Genomic DNA, 15096 nt, shown 5'->3' on the forward strand with positions numbered 1-15096 from the left:
ATCTCAGAAGGTTGTAGGGCTGGAGGAGTGCAGAGATCTCAGAGGGTTGTAGGGCTGGAGGAGTGCAGAGATCTCGGAGGGTTGTAGGGCTGGAGGAGTGCAGAGAACCTCGGAGGGTTGTAGGGCTGGAGGAGTGCAGAGATCTCAGAGGGTTGCCGGGCTGGAGGAGTGCAGAGACCTCGGAGGGTTGTAGGGCTGGAGGAGTGCAGAGATCTGGGAAGGTTGTAGGGTTGAGGAGTGCAGAGATCTCGGAGGGTTGTAGGGTTGAGGAACGCAGAGATCTCGGAGGGTTGTAAGGTTGAGGAGTGCTGAGATCTTGGAGGGTTGTAAGGCTGGAGGAGTGCAGAGATCTTTGAGGGTTGTAGGGTTGAGGACTGCAGAGATCGCAGAGGGTTGTAGGGTTGAGGAGTGCAGATACATCGGAGGGTTGTAGGGTTGAGGAGTGCAGAGATCCCGGAGGGTTGTAAGGCTGGAGGAGTGCAGAGATCGCGGAGGGTTGTAGGGTTGAGGAGTGCAGATACATCGGAGGGTTGTAGGGTTGAGGAGTGCAGAGATCCCGGAGGGTTGTAAGGCTGGAGGAGTGCAGAGATCTCGGAGGGTTGTAAGGCTGGAGGAGTGCAGAGATCTCGGAGGGTTGTAGGGTTGAGGAGTGCAGTGATCGCGGAGGGTTGTAGGGTTGAGGAGTGCAGAGACCTCGGAGGGTTGTAGGGTTGTGGAACGCAGAGATCTCGGAGGGTTGTAAGGTTGAGGAGTGCTGAGATCTCGGAGGGTTGTAAGGCTGGAGGAGTGCAGAGATCGCGGAAGGTTGTAGGTTTGAGGAGTGCAGAGATCTTGGAGGGTTGTAGGGTTGAGGAGTGCAGAGATCGCGGAGGGTTGTAGGGTGGAGGAGTGCAGATACATCGGAGGGTTGTAGGGTTGAGGAGTGCAGAGATCCCGGAGGGTTGTAAGGCTGGAGGAGTGCAGAGATCGCGGAGGGTTGTAGGGTGGAGGAGTGCAGATACATCGGAGGGTTGTAGGGTTGAGGAGTGCAGAGATCCCGGAGAGTTGTAAGGCTGGAGGAGTGCAGAGATCCCGGAGGGTTGTAAGGCTGGAGGAGTGCAGAGATCGCGGAGGGTTGTAGGGTTGAGGAGTGCAGATACATCGGAGGGTTGTAAGGCTGGAGGAGTGCAGAGATCTCGGAGGGTTGTAGGGTTGAGGAGTGCAGAGATCCCGGAGGGTTGTAAGGTTGGAGGAGTGCAGAGATCCCGGAGGGTTGTAAGGCTGGAGGAGTGCAGAGATCTCGGAGGGTTGTAAGGCTGGAGGAGTGCAGAGATCTCGGAGGGTTGTAAGGCTGGAGGAGTGCAGAGATCTTGGAGGGTTGTAAGGTTGGAGGAGTGCAGAGATCTCGGAGGGTTGTAAGGCTGGAGGAGTGCAGAGATCTCGGAGGGTTGTAAGGCTGGAGGAGTGCAGAGATCCGGGAGGGCTGTAAGGCTGGAGGAGTGCAGAGATCTCGGAGGGTTGTAAGGCTGGAGGAGTGCAGAGATCTCGGAGGGTTGTAAGGCTGGAGGAGTGCAGAGATCCCGGAGGGTTGTAAGGCTGGAGGAGTGCAGAGATCTCGGAGGGTTGTAAGGCTGGAGGAGTGCAGAGATCGCGGAGGGTTGTAAGGCTGGAGGAGTGCAGAGATCTCGGAGGGTTGTAAGGCTGGAGGAGTGCAGAGATCTCGGAGGGTTGTAAGGCTGGAGGAGTGCAGAGATCCCGGAGGGTTGTAAGGCTGGAGGAGTGCAGAGATCCCGGAGGGTTGTAAGGCTGGAGGAGTGCAGATATCCCGGAGGGTTGTAAGGCTGGAGGAGTGCAGATATCCCGGAGGGTTGTAAGGCTGGAGGAGTGCAGAGATCTCGGAGGGTTGTAAGGCTGGAGGAGTGCAGAGATCTCAGAGGGTTGTAGGGCTGGAGGAGTGCAGAGATCTCGGAGGGTTGTAGGGTTGAGGAGCGCAGATATCGCGGAAGGTTGTAGGACTGTATTTTTAACCACTGAAGAAACAAGGAAGAATTTTCAAAACTGCGGTCAGCACATAGCAGTAACAAACCACAACGCCCGAGTTAGATTGTTTTATCTAACTCCAAGTGACTTGCGGGCTGTGCTGAAATCTTTGCACTCAATAGACTGAGTTCATTGGCTGGTCTGGCATTCTGATTCCTCTCTCACCGTTTAATTTCCACAATGCAGTCAGTAATACCAGACAACAGTGCGGCGTTGGGCAGTGGTAGTTTAGAAATTCCTAACCTTGAAATGACTTCCTCCGAAAGAGCTTTATCATTGGAACGTTTTGTGTAGCTGGAATGCAATGAAATCTTTGTTAAGATGTAGACTAAAGGCTAATGAACCAGTCTGAAAGGAATTTATACTTCTGCCCTCAAGAAAAACAGGGATAGCCTTTTCCCTTTAGCATGTCACTCAGCCCTCTCTCAAACCCTAATGCGTTAAGTGGTGATGGATACTTTATTCTATAGCAATGAATTGCATTTTGACTCCTGAGGGCAAAAGGCACTGTTCACACTTGGGTCATCGTTTGAAATCAGCGGCCGTGAATAATTGTGCTTATTTTTTTTTACGTTTATCATTATATCATTGCAAACCAATCGGAAGCAATATGTACACCACAATGTGTGATCAGACTATTGTGATGTGCATGGTATTCACATGCACACTCATTCGGGCCATTCATAAAAGATGCAACAGACAGGAGTGTCCCACAATAAGTATAACCGGGGGGGGGGATGGCAGGGACATTGGAAGAATGAGGAAAGAGGAAACCTTTCAAGAGCAAATGGAAACCCTGTTGATGTTTTTATAAAACTATGCTGGGACATATGGAAGTGTCGATGTGCGATTCATTTTGAGTCAATTCATCAACAAAGGTACAGCTCTCAAATAAACAAATACATTTAAAAAACTAAATGAACACGAAACCCAAGCCTGGTGCGGATCACCCCACATATTTTCTACCATAGAGAACCTTTTTTCCCTTTTTGGCTTTGATTTTGTGAAGAATGTCAAGGATCACCCGAAGGTGAGTTGCGGTTTAGTGCGGCCATTATCCCTTTAAACATTCTCCTTTTCACTGGAGAAGCTGGTGATGTATCGCCAACATCGCCTTCTCTGATTCCGAGGCCAGGGTCTCTTAAAATCTAATTCCCCCCAACTACAAGTTTGCTCTGAAATCATCCTTTGATTGTCTAACCTTTCTCTCACTGGCCGCCAGTCTCCCAGCCGCTCACTATAATCGGTTTTATAGCAATCTCGCACCTGATGCTCGTCGACTGAAGGGGCAGTCCTCTTTCTAACCCTTCTATACCAGGAGGCTATTGTTAATGAAGAGAAGCGTGTGTGTGTGTGTGTGTGCGTGTGGCATCACAGGTACAATATTACAAGAAATCTACATGTTTTAGCATAACAACATGTAGTTAACAGGAACTGTCTTTCAGCCCGGACTGAGAAGATGGTTGAAAGCTTCAAATGTCAGCAGGAGAAGGAGTTTGGGAAGTTTTGACCCAGCGCCAAGGGGTATGATTTCACAGTACAGTTTCCCATAGCTCGGCACTAGACTGGCACTCGGACAGAAGGACCACAGGCATGGCTTCTGTGGGGGAATGTAAATGCTGTCATGGTACAGTAGTGGATGCTCTTCAAAGGTTCGAGATAAGGGACATTGTTGGAGCCATAGCCTTGGATTCACCCATGCTTGAAGCTGGCTGGACGTAAAAGGTGGGGAAATGTCCCAGCGTTTGACATCCCTCGGTTTAATGTGGATTAGACCCCCGCTAATAATAATTATTTTAAAAAGCCACTTACAGCAATATCAGTTTCAGAAAGTAAAGAATTTTAAACAAAGTGGAGGGAAACTAGCAACTGCATCCAGCAAGCACAACTAGACATCTGTTGTTATAAAGTAGATTAATTAAACGCTTTCCAAAAATCTAAAATAACTTCAATTATCTCATTGCCAGGACCGGGAATGATAAGCTACTTCCCTTCAACAGCACCTTGTATTAGCAAGGGATTCTTGCCATTGCGTTATTCATGAACCTCCAAGTCGGTATTGTGTTGAAGGGTCCATGTGAACAATCTGGAATTTCTTCCTCGCTAAGCCTTGTGCTCTTGCATACCGGAGACAGACATATCATATGGTCAGGGGGCTCACCTTGTGCCAGGAAAGTGACTATGAGGGGTTTTGATAGAGTAAATAGGGAGAAACTGTTTCCACTGGCAGGGGGGTCGGTAACCAGAGGACACAGATTGAAGGTAATTGGTAAAAGAACCAGAGGGGAGATGAGGAGAATTTTTTTTACACAGCGAGTTGTTATGATCTGGAATGCACTGCCTGAAAGGGCGGTGGAAGCAGATTCAATAATAACTTTCAAAAGAGAATTGGATAAATACTTGAAGGGAAACTATTTACAGGGCTATGAGGAAAGAGCAGAGGGAGTGGGATTAATTGGAGAGCTCTTTCAAAGAGCAGGCACAGGCACGATGGGCCGAATGGCCTCCTCCTGTGCTGTAAGATTCGATGATACTATGCAAAGTTGTCACTACTTTTCACAATTGAGCAATGAAATAGTGGAGTCTGGAGGTAACAAAGGCCTGGATGAGGATTTCAGCAGTGAATGAGCTGCAGGGGCAGAGACAGGCAATGTTACGGAGGTGGAAGTCGACGGTCTTGGTGATGGAGAGGATATGGGGGTCGGAAGCTCAGCTCAGGATCAAACAGGACACCGAGGTTGTGAACAATCTGGTTCAGCCTCAGACAGTAAGTATACAAGGTACATACCAGCTAGATATAACTACCCAATGGGTGGACTTGACCATGAATAATGCCTGGCAAACAAATATATATTGAAGTATATCGATGGGTATGAACAGAAATAAATACACACTTTAAAGGTCAGAACCTGGAAAAAGTGAGGTGGGCTTAAGCCAAATATGGTGTTGTGATATCATAGACAGGGCATCTTTGCAAAGCAGTGAATAAAATCATTGGTTTTGTCATTGTTGTTGTGGTTGCCTTGGCAACGTTTATGGTTTCAGACAGGATTTTCTTTCGGAGATAGATGAACAGGAAACAGCTGAGGTCCATATAAGGAATGGAATTAGTGCTGTAAATATTGTTTGTGAGTGGTGTTATCTCGTGACCCGACTGATGCTGCCCTGGTTTAAAGGGCAATATACAATGAGAAATATTAATATCTGTAATCTTCTGATGGATACTCTTCCACTTTTTAGTTTACTGTGGGTGCATGATGCTGTTTTGCTACTGAATTCTTGTGGTGCGGTGTCCCCCTGCCAATTCGATGGCAAAAGTGTAAAGTGAAAGAAGAAAATACACATCAGGGCACTGTTAGCAACCATGTAGAAGAGGTGACCATGCACTGGCTGAGTAAGGAAGAGCCAGCATTTATATGGCACCTTATGGCATCTCTCAGGACACAACAAAGCAGTTTGCATTGAAGAAGCCATTTTGAAGAGCAGTCACTGTTATTGTCTAGATGATCTCGGCAGGTATTACGTACACGGCTCGCACCCGCAAACAGCAATGAGATGAATAAATGTTGGCCAGGACACTGGGAGTACTCCCTGCTCTTCTTCGAATAATGCCATGGGATCTTTAACATCTACCCTCACAGTTCAGTTCAACATGTCAGCCAAAGGATGGAACTTCCCACAGTGCCGCACACTCTCTCTGTACTGCACCCAAGTGTCAGCTCATGTTGTGGCGTGAGGCAAGCTGACATTTCTCTGCACTAGCTACAATGTGAGAGCAGCCAGTTCAAAACTCTATCAAGTAGGTTTTTAAAAGTTAAAACAAGTGCACCACAGTTTAATGACTGTCTCACCAGCTCTGTTCAATTATTAAAATCTCTCTGGCAATCAGAGACTGTTTAGCATCATTCCAACGCTCTCCTGGCCGGCCTCCCATCTTCCACCCTCTATGAACTTGAGCTCATCCAAAACTCTGCTGCCTGTATCCTAACTCACAGCAAGTCCTGTTCACCCATCATTCCTGTGCTCGCTGACTTACCTTGGTTCTCATCCTCGGGTTCAAATCTCTCCATGGCCTCACCCCTCCCTGTCTGTGTAAGCTCCCTGATTTCAATGATCCTCTGTGAGGCATGACTCCATTTTGCTTGAATGATCCTTTTGAAGATGTGCCCACTTAATGGTACCTAGATGATGGAATCAAACGACAAAGATTGTTTTGGAAGAGGCTTGCGGTGTCTACATATTGATAACTAATGACCAGCCGTACTTAACCAGATCAACGGCAATGGTGTAATCTTCTAAATGCTCCTTTGACTGGGCAGATACATCCGTTGTTGGTCAAGTTACTTTAATCAGTGCATCTCTAGCCACAGCAGAGCAGGCAGGAAATAATGGGAGAGGCAGGTGACTGACAAAGCTTCATCTATAAATTCTCTTGGCACAGTGTAGTGATCAATTATGGTTTGGCTGCAATGCATTTCTCTTCTAATCTGGCATAATAACTAGTGTAATCAGAGGTAATTTAATGCCACTTCTAGAGACGCTCTCCTAGCGTGTGTTGAACAAATTTATGTTTGTTTCACTGGTTATAATGAAATTACTGTTTTGGGATAATAAGTGAGTCAGCAGTGCTGGCTTGACTGTTAATAAGTCCGCTGACAGGCGAGCTTCGTGGATTATAGATGATCATAACAGTGGGATTTCCATAATTCAGCAAACTGGTCTCAATGAATAATTGCTGGAGTTCTGTTTCACAGAGTTGCTTTGTGAGGACTGTTGCTCTGAGTTTGGGCTCTAATGCTGCAAGCTGCTGTCATGTAACCCTGGAGTTATTGCCTAGTGAGGAGTAGCGCAACTGTTTTGAGTTTCTGTTTGGTTTGTAGTTGTACTTAAAGTGGAGAGAACAGTTGGGCTGAAGGAGCCAAGAAAGAGCCCAGAGAGCTGATTGAATTGGTTGGTAGTGGATGTGTATTTAGAAATTCCAGATGGTGTCTGTAAGCCACAAACACTTTGACCTTGCTTTTGTAAGCTCCTGAAATGGGACATTGCTGTCATTGAAGAGAGATGGGGAAGATCAGAGAACCCTTTACCCCTTCTGAGGGCAGTCCCAAAGGAGTATGTCCCACCTCAAGTAGACATCCACCAGAAATGAAACAAGTCAACAATCGGGACAGGTACTCTTTTATCTTCCTTCATTATCTTCAAGCTCCCCTGTTGAGCTGTTTGCGCCTCACTTCATAGGCTTGAGCACAAAATCTAGGCTGACACTCCCAGTGTAGTACTGAGGGAGCATTGCACTGTCGGAGGTACCGTCTTTTGGATGAGACTTTAAACCGAGGCCCGGTCTGCCCTCTCAGGTGGATGTAAAAGATCCCGTGGCACTCTTGGAAGAAGAGTGGGAAGTCCTGGCCAATATTTATCCCTCAACCAATCTCACTAAACAAATTATTTGGTCATTATCACATTGCTGTTTGTGGGAGATTGCTGTGAGCAGATTGGCTGCCGCATTTCCCTACAATACAACAGTACAAAAGTATTAAATTGGCTGTAAAGCACTTTGGGACATCCTGAGGCTGTTAAAGGCGCTATATAAATGCAAGTAAATTGAGATGAATGCACTATATTTTGCCTGAAAGTTTTCAATGCTGACAAAATTTAAAAGGAATGGTCCGCCCATCATTCTTAACCTTGAGTTTTAACTTCACCCCCCTCATATTTTGCCTAGAACATAAAATGTTACATGACATAACATGACAAATTGGGATTAGATGGGAAAGTGGCGTTGAGGTCGAAGATCAGCCATGATCTCATTAAATGGCGGAGCAGGCCCGAGGGGCCGTGTGGCCCACTCCTGCTCCTATTTCTTATTTTCTTATAATCAAGTTTTTCTCAGGTGGCATTATGACTGGGAGCAGTGGGCTCTGACCCCTCACTTAATCTGTTGCTAGAATTAGATCTTCATAATGGAACAGAAGGAGAGAATTTTCTAATCAGTCTCTTACCAGCAGTTCAACATAGCTGAGTGCGGCCACTGAAAGTCTCCAGTGAGTGTAAGGGAATGTCCCTTAATAAGATTGAGAAATTAAAGGACAATTCAGGAGAATGAACTTGCCCTTTAAGATTCTGATTTGTAAATACAATTTTGGAAAGAGAAGGGAAACATCCCTTCCTGAGCCTGCGCTGACGCAGGGCCACGCACATTTGGCATGAGTTGCTACCAAAAGGAATCAAGGCTATTTTAATCCTGGCATGAACACAGCACTAAAACCCCAGCTCCATTAGATGTGAAAATGGCTTGAGCTGGACGTGTCACTGTGCCAGGGGAGGAATGGTTGCTGTGTGGCATCAGGTAAGATCGACAACAAGAACATAAGCCAAAGAATCATTTCATAAAATAGTTGAATGGGACATGAGGAGTTCCCAACTTTGCCTGATTCAAGTCAGTAATCCCTGCTGTCACACCCCGTGGCATTGCAGCTAAAATCACCCGAGCTCTTTGTCGCAGACTCCCATTTTTGAACCAGGATCAAAATACACTTTGCTCGACTGCAGGCAATGCTACTGTTGAGGTTGGCACCGGATTCGACCCGTGTTTATTGTTCCCATAAGCAGCAATTGCCAACGCTGGATGCAGCAGCCTGATCACAATACCTTACTGACCCAGCACTGCAGTGCCCAACCATTTGTCTCCCAAATCTATGATGACAGGTTTATATTTTCATCACATACCAACACTGACCCGTTGGCAGTGTGCGCCGTACGTTCAGCCAGTTCTCAGACAGGTTGTATTACTTAATTATTATTCTTTCTCAGGATGTGGGCATCGCTGGCATTTACTGCCCGTTCCTAGTCACCACAACCGAGTGGCTTGCTAGGCCACTTCAAAGTGCAGTTAAGAGTCAACTAAGTTGGTGTGGGACTGGAGTCACGTCAAGGCCAGGCCAGATAAGGACAGCAGGTTTCCTTCCCTAAAAAAGGACAGTAGTGAACCAGCTGAGTTTTCACAGCAATCCTACTTCATAGATACTTTGACTGCTTATTGAAACTGAATTCAAATTCTCAAACTACCACTGGGATGATTTGAACTCACATCATATCACTAGATTGATTAATCCAGTGACATGACCACTACACTATCGGGGCGAGCAGAGTCACTGGTTGCTTTGTGAAGGTTATATGTGCCCTTCAGGCACTGCATTGCCTCCTACTGGCAGATCTGAGATACAACAGTGTTAGCGAAGGAGACAACAGTTTGTGCTGGCCGATGGCCAAGGTGCAGCTTCATGACAGCAAAGGTCAAAGGGCAGGAAAGAATCGCGCGTCTTTCTTCAAACAAACATAAGGATTAAAAATGCACTCATCATTAAAGGTCACACGCCAAGGAAGAGCAACGGACGGCTTTGGCATTCACAGCCACACAGAGTCCGTGACCTACTGGTCCTACCTTCCTGACTGGAGCAATGATGAATGTAGCTAAATGGCTTTGATAGGAGGAGCACACAAAGAGAAAGACAGTGCGGGAAAAAAAGAAGTAAATAGTGGTTAAGAAAAATGTTCTGGTGAGAGCGAAGCTGCATGTCCTTTTCTTGTCTGGATGCCACGTGAGGTAACGTTTGTTAAGAACCCACAATAGCCCAGATCCGAGTGTTGAGTCGATTGACACAGTACATGAATAAACAGAACGTCAGATGATGCCGTGAGTGATGTGCAGCACCTAACTTAGCCCAGGAGCTGGCTGCTTACATTTACAACAAGTGACTGTGTGCGAGTGTCACTCAGCCAACACCTGTGGTTCCCCATTCAGGTAATGTAAATAGTGCCATGGAAAACAGGATGGCTCTCTTCATGTGCTGACATGATGTCCCATTTGCTCTTCCAATCTGTGTCACCGATCTGTAGCAGCTTTGTGCAGCAGAGTCCACTGACGACACAACCTAAATCTGTTTCAATCAACATCTTTATAGTTGTGTTCCTCTCAGACCATCTGGATTCATTTGTGCCTCTTAAAACACTTGGCCCAGAGAGAAGCATGGCGCAGGTCATTTTAACCGAACAGCGGGTCGGCCGCCCACTTTACCCCGCAGCCCGATTCTCCTCTGCACGGCAGGTTAAGTTAAAATGACCTCCCGTTAGTTTTCCTTTCCTTGTTCAGCCTTTGGTAACTTTGTTTTTATTCATTCTGGCATTTATCGACCATCCCTAGTTGCCCTTGAGAAGGTGGTGGTGAGCCGCCTTCTTGAACCGCTGCAGTCCATGTCATGAAGGGGCTTCCACAGTGCCATTAGGGAGGGAGTTCCAGGATTCTGACCCAGCGACGATGAAGGAACGGTACTTTTGTAGGATCATCCAGCAACTTGTGGTGATTCGCAACTCGCGGCCTAACTCTTCCTCGCCACAATTTGCTGGGTTACTTACACACTAATAAAGGCGAGCATCATTAAACTCGCCGATATTTTGCCAGCAAGTTCTGACCCAATATCTCACCATCGTTTCCATAAACCTGAAAATTAACCCATCAATATTACAAATGTAAGCAGATTCTGAAAATCTTTCTCACAATTGGAAAAAGGCAGGTACCTTACCCTAGTGTGAAGTTCATCTTACTGCTGTCACCTGCTTAAATTCCATTAGTAACAGCCATGAATAATTGCTTGGTTACAGACAGAGATTAATACAATTTCCAAGGGATTACTCACAGGTTCAAACGAAGGTCTTTTTCTTTTGCCCATCAGGGCATTAGGCCCTTTTTCCAATCACAACTTCACTGACTTTTTTTTGCACTGCCTCCCATTTAATCATAATCTCTATCCCCCAAAATATTCTTCATCGTCCCTCTCCATAGCCACCCGAGTATTTGCTTTCTTCAGCAGCACTGCACCCTAACCAATCCTTGTAATACTTGGTTCCTCCCATCCTCTATTGAAGGTGCAGACTTAGAGTCTTCGCCGCGAGGTACCAACGATATAGGTAAAAACCGGGATGAGGTCCTAACAGCTGAATACAGGGAGTTAGGAGGTAAATTTAAAAATAGGAGCTCAAAGGTAGTAATCCCAGGATTGCTACCAGTGCCACGTGCTAGTCAGAGTAGAAATAGAAGGATATTTCAGATGAATACGTGGCTAGAGGAATGGTGCAACGGGGAGGGATTCAAATTCCTGGGACATTGGAATCGGTTCTGGGGGAGGTGGGATCAGTACAAATCAGACAGTTTGCATGTGGACAGGGCCAGGACCGATGTCCTAGGGGGAGTGTTTGCTAGTGCTCTGGGGGAGGGTTTAAATTAAAATGGCAGGGGGTTGGGAACCTGAGCAGGGAGACAGAGGAAAGGGAAACAAGGATAAAAGCAAAAGACAGGAAGGAGAAAAACAAAAGTGGCAGACAGAGAAATCAAGGGTTTAAATCAAACATGGCCACAGCAAATAATAATTCTAAAAGATCTAAGAGCGTTAAAAAAACAAGCCTGAAGGCTTTGTGTCTTAATGCGAAGAGCATTCAGAATAAGGTGGATGAATTAGCTGCGCAAATAGAGGTAAACGAATATGATATGATTGGGATTACGGAAACATGGCTCCAGGGTGGCCAAGGCTGGGAACTCAACATCCAGGGGTATTCAATATTCAGGAAAGATAGGCAAAAAGGAAAAGGAGGTGGGTAGTATTGCTGGTAAAAGAGGGGATTAACACAATTGTAAGGAAGGATATTAGCTCTGATGATGTGGAATCTGTATGGGTAGAACTGAGAAATACCAAGGGGCAGAAAACATTAGTGGGAGTGGTATATAGACCTCCAAACAGTAATGCGGAGGTCGGGGATGGCATTAAAAGGGAAATTAGAGAAGCGTGCAATAAGGGCACAGCAGTTATCATGGGTGACTTTAATCTACATATAGTTTGGGCTAACCAAATTAGTAACAATACTGTGGAGGAGGAATTCCTGGAGTGTATACAGGACCAATATGTTGAGGAACCAACTAGAGATCAGGCCATCTTAGACTGGGTATTATGTAATGAGAAAGGATTAATTAGCAATCTTGTTGTGCGAGGCCCCTTGGGGGTGAAGTAGTTGACTCAGAGACTAGGGTCCTGAATTTAAATAAAGGAAACTATGATGGTATGAGGCGCGAGTTGGGTAGGATTGATTGTGGAATGTCACTCAAAGGGTTGACAGTGGATAGGCAATGGCAAACATTCAACGATCGCATGGATGAACGACAGAATTTGTTCATCCCTGTTTGGCATAAAAATAAAACAAAAAAGGTGACTCAACCGTGGCTAACAAGGAAAATTAGGGATAGCAAAGATCCAAGGAGAGGACTTTTAAATTGGCCAGAAAAAGCAGTAAACCTGAGAATTGGGAGCAGTTTAGGGTTCAACAAAGGAAGACAAAGGGATTAATTAAGAGGGGGAAAATAGAGTATGAGAGTAAGCTTGCTGGGAACATAAAAACTGACTGTAAAAGCTTTTAAGGATATGTGAAGAGAAAAAGATTGGTGAAGTCAAGCGTAGGTCCCTTGCAGTCAGAATCAGGGGAATTTATAATGGGGAACAAAGAAATGGCAGACCAATTAAATACATACTTTGGTTCTGTCTTCACAAAGGAGGACACAAATAACTTCCCAGAGATGTCGGGGAATATAGTGTCTAATGAAAGGGAGGAACTGATAGAAATCAGTATTTGTAGGGAAATGGTGTTAGAGAAATTGATGGGATTGAAGGCCGATAAATCCCCAGGGCCTGATAATCTACATCCTAGGGTACTTAAGGAAGTGGTCCTAGAAATAGTAGATGCATTGCTGGTCATCTTCCAAAATTCGATAGACTCTGGAACAGTACCCATGGATTGGCGGGTAGCTAATGTTACCCCACTGTTCAAAAAAGGTGGTAGAGAGAAAACGGGGAATTACAGACCGGTAAGCCTGACATCGGTAGTGGGGAAAATGCTAGAGTCCATTATAAAAGATGTAATAGCAGAGCACTTGGAAAACAGTGACCAGATCGGACAAAGTCAACATGGATTTACAAAAGGTAAATCGTGCTTGACTAATCTACTGGAATTTTTTGAGGATGAAACTGGTAAAATAGATAAGGGAGAGCCAGTGGATGTGGTGTATTTGGACTTTCAAAAGGCTTTCAATAAGGTCCCGTATAAGAGATTAGCATGTAAAGTTAAGGCACATGGGATTGGGGGCAAGGTATTGACTTGGATAGAGAACTGGTTGGCAGACAGAAAGCAAAGAGTTGGAATAAACGGCTCTTTTTCCGAATGGCAGGCTATGACTAGTGGGGTACCGCAGGGATCGGTCCTTGGGCCCCAGCTATTCACAATATATATTAATGATCTGGACGAGGGAGCTAGATGTAATATCTCCAAGTTTGCAGACGACACAAAGCTGGGTGGGCGTGTGCGCTGTGAGGAGGATGCCGAGAAACTCCAGTATGATTTGGACAGATTGGGTGATTGGGCAGATGCATGGCAGATGCAATATAATGTGGATAAATGCGAGGTTATCCACTTTGGTGTCAAAAACAGGAAGGCAGATTATTATCTGAATGGCAATAGATTGGGAGAAGGGGAGGTGCAATGAGACCTGGGTGTCCTTGTGCACCAGTCGCTGAAGGTAAGCATGCAGGTGCAGCAGGCGGTTAAGAAGGCAAATGGTTTGTTGGCCTTCGTAGTGAGAGGGTTTGAGTACAGGAACAAGGATGTCTTGCTGCAGTTGTACAGGGCCTTGGTGAGACCACATCTTGAGTATTGTGTGCAGTTTTGGTCGCCTTATCTGAGGAAGGATGTTCTTGCCATGGAAGGATTTCAGCGAAGATTCACCAGGCTGATACCTGGGATGGCAAGAATGACATATGAGGAGAGATTGGGTCGATTGGGCTTGTACTCACTGGAATTTAGAAGAATGAGAGGGGATCTCATTGAAACTTATAAAATTCTAACAGGACTAGACAGACTAGATGCAGGAAGGATGTTCCCGATGGTCGGGGAGTCCAGAACCAGGGATCACAGTCTAAGGATAAGGACAGAGATGAGGAGGAATTTCTTCACCCAGAGAGTGGTGAACCTGTGGAATTCTCTTCCACTGAAGGCAGTAGAGGCCAATTCATTAAATATATTCAAGAAGGAGTTGGATATATTTCTTAAGGCTAAAGGGATCAAGGGATATGGGGAGAAAGCAGGGACAGGGTACTGAATTTGGATGATCAGCCATGATCGCATTGAATGACGGAGCAGGCTCGAGGGGCCGAATGGCCTACTCCTGCTCCTATCTTCTATGTTTATGTTTCTATGTGTCAGCAAGCTATTTGACTGAGGGGGGGAATGCACCACAGCCAAGTTCAATCCTGTCTCATGTGACAGCCACATGCAAATCCTTTCCAGCAAGCGTTACTGGATAGCAATCAGAAACCGGTTCACAGAAAGATTTTTTCCGGCCTCTACCCCTCCATCAACACCACCCCACCCCCCACCCCCCGCCCCTTGATGTTTAGTGTATATTCTCCCTGTATTTTTTGTGTTCATTTGTTTCTCTTTTATCATTTCTACTGTTGGTTTCAGTCTTTCCTCTTTGATTAAAGAAAGACTCAGGACGTCCCAAAGCGCTTTACAGCCAATGAAGTACTTTTGAAGTGTAGTCACTGTTGTAATGTAGGAAACGTGGCAGCCAATTTGCACACAGCAAGCTCCCACAAACAGCAATGTGATAATGACCAGTAATGTGTTTTAGTGATGTTGGTTAAAAGATAAATATTGGCCAGGACACCGGGGAGAACTCCCCTGCTCTTAAACCAGGACCTCAGGTTAACGTCTCGTCCGATAGACAGCACCTCCCATTGTGTGGGACAGCGACCACAAGGTGACTCACACCAGCCTTTAAACTGATTGGCACATTGACCGGATAATTGTGAGACAAAACAGCAACACTACAATTCAGCAGCGAGATTAAGCAGTGAGGTATGTTTACTGCAAGTGAGGTCTAAGAGGCTCACTGTAGTGATCGATTAGCCTTGGTACTACAGTTCATTGGGCTTTGTAGCAATGAAAGCACCCTTGTTAATGTATCAGCTCAATGTGAAC

At 45.8% G+C, this 15096-nt stretch overlaps 1 long non-coding RNA gene across 1 annotated transcript in view; it reads left to right on the plus strand.

Annotated features, from left to right (window-relative positions):
• Window positions 1-8272: 8272 nt before the first annotated feature.
• The window catches only part of LOC147110804 (uncharacterized), an 83442-nt gene continuing 76618 nt past the window's right edge, over window positions 8273-15096 (plus strand). Inside the window, exon 1 of the long non-coding RNA XR_015079990.1 lies at window positions 8273-8365. This is a non-coding gene — a long non-coding RNA (uncharacterized LOC147110804). The remainder of the gene's footprint in view (window positions 8366-15096) is intronic.

Source organism: Somniosus microcephalus, chromosome 11 (genome assembly GCF_052327205.1).
Source record: "Somniosus microcephalus isolate GS21.2 chromosome 11, FLI_Smic_1.0, whole genome shotgun sequence".
Taxonomy (NCBI): domain Eukaryota; kingdom Metazoa; phylum Chordata; class Chondrichthyes; order Squaliformes; family Somniosidae; genus Somniosus; species Somniosus microcephalus.